Raw genomic sequence first — 13,657 nt, forward strand, 5'->3', positions numbered from 1 at the left:
GGAACACTGTTCCTGAATTGTTGCATCAATTGAAGCGGCAATGTGTGTTACTGAAGTTTCGTGTGAAGCTAACATAAAGACTCCATCTTTCCAGCGAGAAACACCATAATTAGTCCATGCTTCTTTAGGATATTTCCCAAATAATATACAATATAAGCAATATATTTTGTCTTTTGATATAGAATATGACAACCATTTACGAGTTCCTACAGATCCATCGGGTAATGTTTTGGTATACCATTTGGCATGAAAACTAAGGTTATTGGTTTTTGGAAATTTATCGAAAGGCATCTCTTGAGCACTTGGTTGACAAGGTCCTAATTTTAAAATATACTGATTTTGTTCAAATGTAAATTTCTTGTTCATATCAGAAAATCTTACAGGATCATTTTCATTTAAATTTTCATACAAGCCTGTAAAAAATTTAGTATCTATATATATTTATAAATAGTTAAATAGTCATAAATTAATTTATAACAATGTGTAGAAAAATTTACAAATAAAAATACTACTTATATACATAATATTAATGTAAATATTTAAGTATTTTTAATATTTTTATTTTCTGTGTACTAAATTATTATACTAAAGGAATTACAAGAATATAATATTATAGTAGTCATCTGACAAAAAAAATAATTTAAATTTACCTTTTAATTTGGAAACAACAGGTAACTGCTCTTCATTAAAGTCATCATTTTCTTTGGGAGTGCTTAATGTTTGCTCTATTTAACACCACATTAAATTATTAGTTATATTATAACTGTAGAGAAATTTACTTAGTATTAAAAATATTAAGACACTAAGTACCTAAACCTAAAGAGGCCATATTACTACATATATTACTTATAATATAAACTAATAGTTAATAGTTATTAATTATTATAATTGATAGTTAATATACTTGCCAGATCGTGTTTTTTTTTACAATTAATTCAGACAGTTCAGTTGAATTTGTTGCTGGTCTCTTAAAAAACTTGGAAATATTTTCGTTTGTTTTTACAGTTATTACTGTTTTGCACGTTTTTGTGTGCCTTGCCCAATTAGTATCATTCAAAGTTCCTCTTTTTTTACCACAAATGCACACTTCACTTACACTAGACATGATTGATTACAATTTACAAAAATGATTATTGGTAATAGGAAGGTATTACTGTATTAGCATTAATACTTTATTATATTAATATAATATAATAAAATTACAGTAATTACATTATACGAATATACGATAGACCAGAACTAACAGAGAACAATCGTATAACTTGTATAAACGGTACTGTGGTAGTGTACTAGTGTAGCCAGTGTAGGTTCATAGTTCTATTAAGACAATATTATGACGGATTTCCATTGGGCACGGTCTAAAGTTATTACACAATTAGTTTTAAATACAATTTTAGTCCATATCAGTAATCCATTATCTGTATCTTGGGTATTAACGTGTTATTACTGTTATTGGTGTTTTGGCAGTTTATAAATAAACTGCGAATCCGTAATCATTATTGGTTTATTTCACCAACTGGCAACTACCCACCACTCAGTCCACTCTAACTAGTAACTCGAAGCGTCTTGAAGCTCGTATCGTGTTTATGATGACATAAACGTAATTCTGATGATCTGACGAAAACAAAACAACATTTTCGTATTATCTTCACTACCTACTGGCAACTGGCATATACACGACTACACGAGTGCGGAGTGACACGACTACACGAGTATACGAATATACGATTGCATTATAATAGCGTCAATGGCGATATACGTATACCTACTGCTTGTCGACCTGCTATTATACTATTATACCTACTATTAGTACAATAGTACTTATATAGCTAGTAGTTACTATTATAGTATTATTACTTATTACCTATTTACCTATCTATTCTTTATACTTACCATTATTGTACTATGATGATATTTAAATATAAATATCACTGATCACTGATCACTTATTATTACCCACCCACCCACCCACCTGACCCACCCAAAAATAGTTCTGGGGAATTTTCCCCAGTTCATACCCGTGTTCGGCGCCACTGAATACGTCACTTATATTAATATGAAAACTTCACAATATTATTACTATTTTTGAAGAACAATGTGTAGGTACTTAACCTAACCTAACCTATACATTTTTTCTCCCTGCACACTCAAAATAAATAATATAGCTAAACGCCTAAACCTGAAATTTGTTTTATGGGTTACCTTGTTCAAAATGGCAAAATATACTTAATTCATATTTCTAAATTTTTCCACATCTAATTTTAATTTAACAACTTAAATTCAATTTAATAACAAATCATTTAGTTACACAAATAAAAACATTTATTATCATAAAGCAATAATTACTTAATACATATTATATTACATAAGTGGATATCTTCGATTTTTCAACTTTGAAAATGAATCTACTGCATCATTTAGATTGATTTTATTGGCCTCTTCTTTCTCCACACTAACCACTAATAAGTCACTTAAGCGCTCATCTCCCATTGTTGATCTAATATAAGACTTGACTCTCTTAAGTGAAGAAAAAAACTATAATGGTTTGTAAAGAATATTAAATGACGGCAGTTAGGATTAAAAAAATTATTGCTGGATACATCAAAAATTTCAAACAGCTTAAACAAATCTTTGCTCTTTTCTGAAAATCTTTCATTCAGCTGTTGAAGAAACCTGAAAAAAATCATGATTATGTTATTAAATCAAAAACTAAACCACAGAGTTGAAATATCTACTTTATGAATTTGCATTTACATTTAAGAAAGGGAATTTAAACAACATTCATATAATTATGTAAGTTATGCATGGATTCTATATTATAAAATATTAATATAAATAAATAAAGCAAGTAAATACACAGTGTTGGATAGGAATAGTACAAACACACAACATTTTAAAACTCTTCTTATAACATTCTTACCTGTCAATGCAGCAATAAAAAACTTCAGTTTTAAAATTTTTCACTTTAAGAGATTTCATTGATTCACATTTTCCAGTAGTACTCATTACATAATATTCTTCAAGTTTCTTAGATGGTTGCAGTTTTATTCCAAGACGAGTATTTCTTTCTTGTTCCTCCTCAACTGGTATACCAAAGCTTAAAGCATGTGTTTTAGATTTGTTATATAATAGTGAATAACTTGCATCTGATCTTAGGGCTGTTAATTCTTTTCTTGTTAAATCGACTAGATCCATAGCAGCTGGTAATAAGGTTTTTGGGTTTTGTAACTCTCACGATAAACAATGAATGGCTTCAAGAAGTGTTTCCATAATATGTAATACTAACACAAATCGAAATGTTGATACTTCTTTAAGTAAGCCTAAAGCTTTTGCTGGTTGATCATCTTACACAGTTAAAACTTTCAATACATCCAATATTTCTGTAATACGCATCATTTTTATTTTTTGTAGAGAAGTATGCCAGTAAGACCATCTAGTTTCCACAAGTCGTTCTAAATGGATTGCTTTTAAGTTTTTATCCTCTTGAACTTTCATAAAAATTCCATAACGAGTATGGCCATTCATTAAGTACTTATACAAAGACTGGACTGTATCAAAAAAATTAACCACAATACTGTTGTTTTGAATAGAATGAATTAAACAAAGGTTTAGTCGGTGAGCATAGCAATGCACAAATATAGCTTGCGGTACTACATCTGCTATTCGTTTTTGTACTCCCGAGAACACTCCACTCATAACCGATGCTCCGTCATAACATTGAGCAATGCACTTGTTGATATCTAAATTATTTTCTATCACAATTTTTTGGATTTCTTGACTAAGAGTTGAAGCATTACATTTAACCATGTGGTAACAACCCAAAGCTTTTTCAAAAACATTAAACTCATTGTCAACAAACCTGATTACGAATGATAGTGTCTTTAGTTTCATCCACAAGAATAGAAAAGGCACCAATTGGTGAAATTTGTTTAATTATGTTTGACCTTATGATAGAAGCAATAATTTTAATACAATCGTTCTGATAATCAGGAGATGTATAATGCCCATATCTGGATTCTAGTTTTAATTTAACATTATCATCACAAAACATATTTTTAAGAGTTAAATATAATTTCCACGGTTAGATGATTCTTTACTCTAATCGTGTCCTCGGAATGGTATACCTTGTTTTGCTAAGTACAAAGTAGTTTTCAATAAGTAATAAACATGTTGACGGTTATCTTCAACTTCTTTCTTTCGAGAATGTATTGTGCCACTTGCAACAGAAGAATAACTTTTATTACATTTTAAATTTAAAAACATAGTATACTATTCAAAGTTTAGCTTATGATAATTAGTCTCTTTATGGTATTTAAAGGATTCTGCTTGTTTTTGCCAACAGTTGAATCCTTTATTTAAAAATGTTCGTTCAAATTGTGGTCCATTAGTAGATGTAAAATGTCGACAAACAAAACAATACACCTGGTCTTTTACAATTGAATACTCAATCCAATTGAAATGTTTGTACAATTTTGAATTGAACGCTCTTTTATTTTTATTTTTTTGGAAAACTTGCAAGTAGTGGTTGTTTTGGACTATCATACTTAGAAATTGATAAATCAGAAACCTGAAAATATATGGTTTTAATGTCAAGTTATGATAAAAAATAAAAAACTCACCTCTAGTTTAAAATCCGTAGATTCAGTGTCACATTTTGTTGATTTGTTGAAAACAATAGTCTCATCTTTGTTTTCAAAAATATTGACTTCTTCATTGTTCAAACAATTACTAATATGTGTAGCAGGACACTCCATAGATTGTGCTAAATTATCAGATTTCTACATAATATAAAGAATTATATCATATTATTATATTATATATATATATATATATTTGATTACTGTCTTTATGTACCTATTTTTTATGTAGGTTAGGTACTCAATTAAAAATGTGTATAGATATATATTTTATGATTAATTGTTTTTTTTTTATTTTGTCATTCAGACTGTATTAATATAAATTATGTAACAACTTAACACAACAAACTAACAAAATACTTAGTTAAGACAATTAAGTCCATAGTTTGTAGGTATTCAATTTTGGTTGAGATTTTAGTGTCTAAAATTAGTGAAATTACATAATGTCCTTAAAATCTTAGATAAAATACCTAGTTGATATTTACTGTCGAGCCTTTGAACAATTATGTATATTAAAAATAAAGACTGACCTCTTGATTAATATCCATAGATTTGGTGTCACATTCTATTGATTTAACAACAGTCTCATCTATTTCTTCCTTTTCAAAAAATTTGCCTTCTCCATTGTTCAAATTACTACTAATATGTGTGGTAGGACTCTTCATAGATTCTGCTAAGCTATCAGATTCCTAGATAATTTAGTGAAAAATTAAGTAAAATTTAGTAGAAAAATGTATGAATACATTTTAGTCATACTTACAAAATTATCTGGTTTTTGCTTTTCAGATATTGTAGAAAACATACTTAATAAACTATGACAGTTTGAACCAGCTTTTAATAAAAGCTTTTTATTTTTTTCTCTTAATCGAGCTTCACCTCCTTTTCATTTTTGTTCGTCCATAATAGAAAATACTTAATACACTCGTAAAATTAAAAAAAAAAACTTTTAATAATTAATGATAATTTATCAGTTGAATAAAGTTAATATTTATAAAAACAAAAATATAACATTAATATATTTATAGAAACTGAAACCACTAAACTGACTAAAATACTGACACTTGGCGGTTGTCGGGTTGTATAATATTAAATATTAAGCAAATATCATTATTATTATATAATATATATTAATAAGTATTTCACTTCTTTCTCGATCACGACTAGAACCATAGTACTCTCGACGTACTAACTAAAATTGGTGGTAGAATTTCTACCATAGAATATCATTTCTACCGTAGAAAGTAAGTGACAAGGTTAAAAATGTAAGCAAATAATATTCTGTGGTTGCTATTTTTAGACAATTTTTTCCCTTTTGATGGGAATTATATATCATGTTGATTTCTTATTATAACGAGTAGAGAGATACCGGAGCGTGATAAGAAATCTATACCACCATAATATTATACCCACAGATATTTATATATTCGATGGTAATAATATCATGGTAGAGAATAAAAAATATATATAACCCATAAACATAATTATATTATTATTATTTTATATTATGTCTACTAGCTCTCCGAGCGTCGCTGGGGGAGACCCCCAAACCCCCCGGGGTTGGCGAGGAGTGTTGTCGATATCGGAAGCCACATTGGTCTCGCGGAGGTCTGGTGATAAGTATCTGTAAAAACAAATTAGTGATAAGGATTGTGGGTTTATGATAAGATTGGTGGATTAGTGATAAGAATGGTCAAATAGTGATAAGTAAAGTGGATTAGTGATAAGGATTTTGGATTGCTGATGAGGATGTTTGATAATAATGGTGGATTTGTGATAAGGGTAGTGGATTAGTTAACCGGACAGCTGTAAGTTTTTTACTGCCTTCAAAAACGCCAAATCAAGTAATAGAATTCAAATATTTCGGATAATCATATAGCCACCCCGATTTATTTGGGGTCTAGCAGGTCAGTCACCTACCTCGACGTTGGACTTATATGTCTCGGCAACAGGTATGCAACGTTCATAACTGCTGCAGAAACCGCAAATTAAGTAATGAATTCCGTTATAAAAATTGTAAAACATTTCGGGGGTCCATGAAAATCATATTGCCGCCGTCTTTTTATGGGTGTCTAGCAGGTCAGTCACCTCGAATGACGTTCGCCGTAGTAATAAGGGTAGGCTATCCGACTTCGTCGGATAGCGGACAATGTGCGACGGCCGGGTCACGTCGTCAGGTATGCAATCCGACTGCGTCGAATCGCGGACAACGTTCATTACTGTCACAGAAAACGGAAAATTAAGTAATAAAATTCAAAACACTTCGGGCTTCTATGCAAATCATATAGTAACCGTCTTTTTAGGGTGTCTAGCAGGTCAGCCACCTCAGTGGTGCGGGTAGGCAATCCGACTTCGTCGGATAGCGGACAATGTGCGACGGCCGGGTCACGTCGTCAGGTATGCAATCCGACTGCGTCGAATCGCGGACAACGTTCATTACTGTCACAGAAAACGGAAAATTAAGTAATAAAATTCAAAACACTTCGGGCTTCTATGCAAATCATATAGTAACCGTCTTTTTAGGGTGTCTAGCAGGTCAGTCACCTCAGTGGTGCGGGTAGGCAATCCGACTTCGTCGGATAGCGGACAATGTGCGACGGCCGGGTCACGTCGTCAGGTATGCAATCCGACTGCGTCGAATCGCGGACAACGTTCATTACTGTCACAGAAAACGGAAAATTAAGTAATACAATTCAAAACACTTCGGGCTTCTATGCAAATCATATAGTAACCGTCTTTTTAGGGTGTCTAGCAGGTCAGTCACCTCAGTGGTGCGGGTAGGCAATCCGACTTCGTCGGATAGCGGACAATGTGCGACGGCCGGGTCACGTCGTCAGGTATGCAATCCGACTGCGTTGAATCGCGGACAACGTTCATTACTGTCACAGAAAACGGAAAATTAAGTAATAAAATTCAAAACACTTCGGGCTTCTATGCAAATCATATAGTAACCGTCTTTTTAGGGTGTCTAGCAGGTCAGTCACCTCAGTGGTGCGGGTAGGCAATCCGACTTCGTCGGATAGCGGACAATGTGCGACGGCCGGGTCACGTCGTCAGGTATGCAATCCGACTGCGTCGAATCGCGGACAACGTTCATTACTGTCACAGAAAACGGAAAATTAAGTAATAAAATTCAAAACACTTCGGGCTTCTATGCAAATCATATAGTAACCGTCTTTTTAGGGTGTCTAGCAGGTCAGTCACCTCAGTGGTGCGGGTAGGCAATCCGACTTCGTCGGATAGCGGACAATGTGCGACGGCCGGGTCACGTCGTCAGGTATGCAATCCGACTGCGTTGAATCGCGGACAACGTTCATTACTGTCACAGAAAACGGAAAATTAAGTAATAAAATTCAAAACACTTCGGGCTTCTATGCAAATCATATAGTAACCGTCTTTTTAGGGTGTCTAGCAGGTCAGTCACCTCAGTGGTGCGGGTAGGCAATCCGACTTCGTCGGATAGCGGACAATGTGCGACGGCCGGGTCACGTCGTCAGGTATGCAATCCGACTGCGTCGAATCGCGGACAACGTTCATTACTGTCACAGAAAACGGAAAATTAAGTAATAAAATTCAAAACACTTCGGGCTTCTATGCAAATCATATAGTAACCGTCGTTTTAGGGTGTCTAGCAGGTCAGTCACCTCAGTGGTGCGGGTAGGCAATCCGACTTCGTCGGATAGCGGACAATGTGCGACGGCCGGGTCACGTCGTCAGGTATGCAATCCGACTGCGTCGAATTGCGGACAACGTTCATTACTGTCACAGAAAACGGAAAATTAAGTAATAAAATTCAAAACACTTCGGGCTTCTATGCAAATCATATAGTAACCGTCTTTTTAGGGTGTCTAGCAGGTCAGTCACCTCAGTGGTGCGGGTAGGCAATCCGACTTCGTCGGATAGCGGACAATGTGCGACGGCCGGGTCACCACGTCGTCAGGTATGCAATCCGACTGCGTCGAATCGCGGACAACGTTCATTACTGTCACAGAAAACGGAAAATTAAGTAATAAAATTCAAAACACTTCGGGCTTCTATGCAAATCATATAGTAACCGTCTTTTTAGGGTGTCTAGCAGGTCAGTCACCTCAGTGGTGCGGGTAGGCAATCCGACTTCGTCGGATAGCGGACAATGTGCGACGGCCGGGTCACGTCGTCAGGTATGCAATCCGACTGCGTCGAATCGCGGACAACGTTCATTACTGTCACAGAAAACGGAAAATTAAGTAATAAAATTCAAAACACTTCGGGCTTCTATGCAAATCATATAGTAACCGTCTTTTTAGGGTGTCTAGCAGGTCAGTCACCTCAGTGGTGCGGGTAGGCAATCCGACTTCGTCGGATAGCGGACAATGTGCGACGGCCGGGTCACGTCGTCAGGTATGCAATCCGACTGCGTCGAATCGCGGACAACGTTCATTACTGTCACAGAAAACGGAAAATTAAGTAATAAAATTCAAAACACTTCGGGCTTCTATGCAAATCATATAGTAACCGTCGTTTTAGGGTGTCTAGCAGGTCAGTCACCTCAGTGGTGCGGGTAGGCAATCCGACTTCGTCGGATAGCGGACAATGTGCGACGGCCGGGTCACGTCGTCAGGTATGCAATCCGACTGCGTCGAATCGCGGACAACGTTCATTACTGTCACAGAAAACGGAAAATTAAGTAATAAAATTCAAAACACTTCGGGCTTCTATGCAAATCATATAGTAACCGTCTTTTTAGGGTGTCTAGCAGGTCAGTCACCTCAGTGGTGCGGGTAGGCAATCCGACTTCGTCGGATAGCGGACAATGTGCGACGGCCGGGTCACGTCGTCAGGTATGCAATCCGACTGCGTCGAATCGCGGACAACGTTCATTACTGTCACAGAAAACGGAAAATTAAGTAATAAAATTCAAAACACTTCGGGCTTCTATGCAAATCATATAGTAACCGTCTTTTTAGGGTGTCTAGCAGGTCAGTCACCTCAGTGGTGCGGGTAGGCAATCCGACTTCGTCGGATAGCGGACAATGTGCGACGGCCGGGTCACGTCGTCAGGTATGCAATCCGACTGCGTCGAATCGCGGACAACGTTCATTACTGTCACAGAAAACGGAAAATTAAGTAATAAAATTCAAAACACTTCGGGCTTCTATGCAAATCATATAGTAACCGTCTTTTTAGGGTGTCTAGCAGGTCAGTCACCTCAGTGGTGCGGGTAGGCAATCCGACTTCGTCGGATAGCGGACAATGTGCGACGGCCGGGTCACGTCGTCAGGTATGCAATCCGACTGCGTCGAATCGCGGACAACGTTCATTACTGTCACAGAAAACGGAAAATTAAGTAATAAAATTCAAAACACTTCGGGCTTCTATGCAAATCATATAGTAACCGTCTTTTTAGGGTGTCTAGCAGGTCAGTCACCTCAGTGGTGCGGGTAGGCAATCCGACTTCGTCGGATAGCGGACAATGTGCGACGGCCGGGTCACGTCGTCAGGTATGCAATCCGACTGCGTCGAATCGCGGACAACGTTCATTACTGTCACAGAAAACGGAAAATTAAGTAATAAAATTCAAAACACTTCGGGCTTCTATGCAAATCATATAGTAACCGTCTTTTTAGGGTGTCTAGCAGGTCAGTCACCTCAGTGGTGCGGGTAGGCAATCCGACTTCGTCGGATAGCGGACAATGTGCGACGGCCGGGTCACGTCGTCAGGTATGCAATCCGACTGCGTCGAATCGCGGACAACGTTCATTACTGTCACAGAAAACGGAAAATTAAGTAATAAAATTCAAAACACTTCGGGCTTCTATGCAAATCATATAGTAACCGTCGTTTTAGGGTGTCTAGCAGGTCAGTCACCTCAGTGGTGCGGGTAGGCAATCCGACTTCGTCGGATAGCGGACAATGTGCGACGGCCGGGTCACGTCGTCAGGTATGCAATCCGACTGCGTCGAATCGCGGACAACGTTCATTACTGTCACAGAAAACGGAAAATTAAGTAATAAAATTCAAAACACTTCGGGCTTCTATGCAAATCATATAGTAACCGTCTTTTTAGGGTGTCTAGCAGGTCAGTCACCTCAGTGGTGCGGGTAGGCAATCCGACTTCGTCGGATAGCGGACAATGTGCGACGGCCGGGTCACGTCGTCAGGTATGCAATCCGACTGCGTCGAATCGCGGACAACGTTCATTACTGTCACAGAAAACGGAAAATTAAGTAATAAAATTCAAAACACTTCGGGCTTCTATGCAAATCATATAGTAACCGTCTTTTTAGGGTGTCTAGCAGGTCAGTCACCTCAGTGGTGCGGGTAGGCAATCCGACTTCGTCGGATAGCGGACAATGTGCGACAGCCGGGTCACCACGTCGTCAGGTATGCAATCCGACTGCGTTGAATCGCGGACAGCGTTCATTACTGTCACCGAGAACGGAAAAATTAATTACGTGAAAAAAATTCAAAACATTTCGGGCTTCTATGCAAATCATATTGTAACACGTACCAGTCCCTTTAGTAATAATCGGGAGATTGGACACGCTGTGCGGGTTCCGTATTGAATAAGGGGATTAGGCAGGTAAAAATAATCAACCAATATGTCGCTATCACGAGCTTAATATTTTACATGAATTTAAATAATTATACAAAAAAATAAACATATACAAAACAAAACTCACGACACCGTGATAATGCACATAATATGATATGACCGGGACCTGGAGACTTGAGTTGGTGACAATGGAATAACCCGAGTGATGAGGACAATGACGACGATGTTGAAGGTACGATATTTAAGACGGCGAAAACACACAGACTTAACGGTCGGATTTAGGATGGCGAAACCGCGCGCACTAACCGACGTAATTATGGGAAACAGCGGAAAACCACACAACAAGGCGGAATATGTACGGTATAGTGAAAACCACACAAAAGGGCGGAATATGCACGGCCGTTAGATGGCGAAATTGCTACGTAGCGACCACGACTCAGTAGCATACACAACAACTTCGGGCGTCGTCCGTTTACTGTCGTTGTGTGTATTATAATTGCTCGTCGTTGACCTTTGTGCTAGGCGGATAACAACCCCACCACATATATAGCTGTTATACACATGACTGGGCCGACTCACTATGGTGTATTTTTGCAACACATATAGTAACCGTCTTTTTAGGGTGTCTAGCAGGTCAGTCACCTCAGTGGTGCGGGTAGGCAATCCGACTTCGTCGGATAGCAGACAATATGCGACGGCCGGGTCACGTCGTCAGGTATGCAATCCGACTGCGTCGAATTGCGGACAGCGTTCATTACTGTCACCGAGAACGGAAAAATTAATTACGTGAAAAAAAATTCAAAACATTTCGGGCTTCTATGCAAATCATATAGTAACCGTCTTTTTAGGGTGTCTAGCAGGTCAGTCACCTCAGTGGTGCGGGTAGGCAATCCGACTTTGTCGGATAGCGGACAATGTGCGACGGCCGGGTCACGTCGTCAGGTATGCAATCCGACTGCGTCGAATCGTGGACAGCGTTCATTACTGTCGCCGAAAATGCAAAATTATTTAATAAAATTCAAAATATTTCGGGCTTCTATGCAAATCATATAGTAACCGTTTTTTTAGGGTGTCTAGCGACTTGCTGAGTCAACTCGGTGGTCCGAGTAGGCATTCCGACTTCGTCGGATAGCATATAATATGCGACGGCCGGGTCACGTCGTCAGGTATGCAATCCGACTGCGTCGAATCGCGGACAGCGTTCATTACTGTCGCCGAAAATGCAAAATTAAGTAATAAATTACGTAAAAAAAATTCAAAACATTTCGGCTTCTATGCAAATCATATAGTAACCGTCTTTTTAGGGTGTCTAGCAGGTCAGTCACCTCAGTGGTGCGGGTAGGCACTCCGACTTTGTCGGATAGTGGACAATGTGTGACGGCCGGGTCACGTCGTCAGGTATGCAATCCGACTGCGTCGAATCGCGGACAGCGTTCATTACTGTCGCCGAAAAAGCAAAATTAAGTAATAAATTACGTAAAAAAAATTCAAAACATTTCGGCTTCTATGCAAATCATATAGACACCGTCTTTTTAGGGTGTCTAGCAGGTCAGTCAACTCAGTGGTCCGAGTAGGCAATCCGACTTCATCGGATAGCAGACAATATGCGACGGCCGGGTCACGTCGTCAGGTATGCCATCCAACTGCGTCGAATCGCAGACAACGTTCATTACTGTCAAGGAGAACGGAAAAATTAATTACGTGAAAAAAAATTCAAAACATTTCGGGCTTCAATGCAAATCATATAGCCTCCGTCTTTTTATGGGTGTCTAGCAGGTCAGTCACCTCGAATGACGTTCACTGTAGTAATAAAGGTAGGCATCCGACAATGTGCGACGGCTGGGTTACGTCGTCAGGTATGCAATCCGACTGCGTCGAATCGCGGACAGCGTTCATAACTGTCACCGAGAACGGAAAAATTAATTACGTGAAAAAAAATTCAAAACATTTCGGGCTTCTATGCAAATCATATAGTAACCGTCTTTTTAGGGTGTCTAGCCGGTCCGTCACCTCAGTGGTGCGGGTAGGCAATCCGACTTCGTCGGATAGCAGACAATATGCGACGGCTGGGTCACGTCGTCAGGTATGCAATCCGACAGCGTCGGATAGCGGACAGCGTTCTTTACCGTGAAAAAAAATTTAAAACATTTCGGGGGTCCATGAAAATCATATAGTAACCGTCTTTTTAGGGTGTCTAGCAGGTCAGTCACCTCAAATGACGTTCACTGTAGTAATAAGGGTAGGCATCCGACAATGTGCGACGGCTGGGTTACGTCGTCAGGTATGCAATCCGACTGCGTCGAATCGCGGACAACGTTCATTACTGTCACCGAGAATGGAAAATAAAGTAATAAATTACGTAAAAAAAATTCAAAACATTTCGGCTTCTATGCAAATCATATAGCCACCGTCTTTTTAGGGTGTCTAGCAGGTCAGTCAACTCAGTGGTCCGAGTAGGCAATCCGACTTCGTCGGATAGCGGACAATG

The sequence above is a fragment of the Metopolophium dirhodum genome, chromosome 1 (assembly GCF_019925205.1).
Source record: "Metopolophium dirhodum isolate CAU chromosome 1, ASM1992520v1, whole genome shotgun sequence".
Taxonomy (NCBI): Eukaryota; Metazoa; Arthropoda; class Insecta; order Hemiptera; family Aphididae; genus Metopolophium; species Metopolophium dirhodum.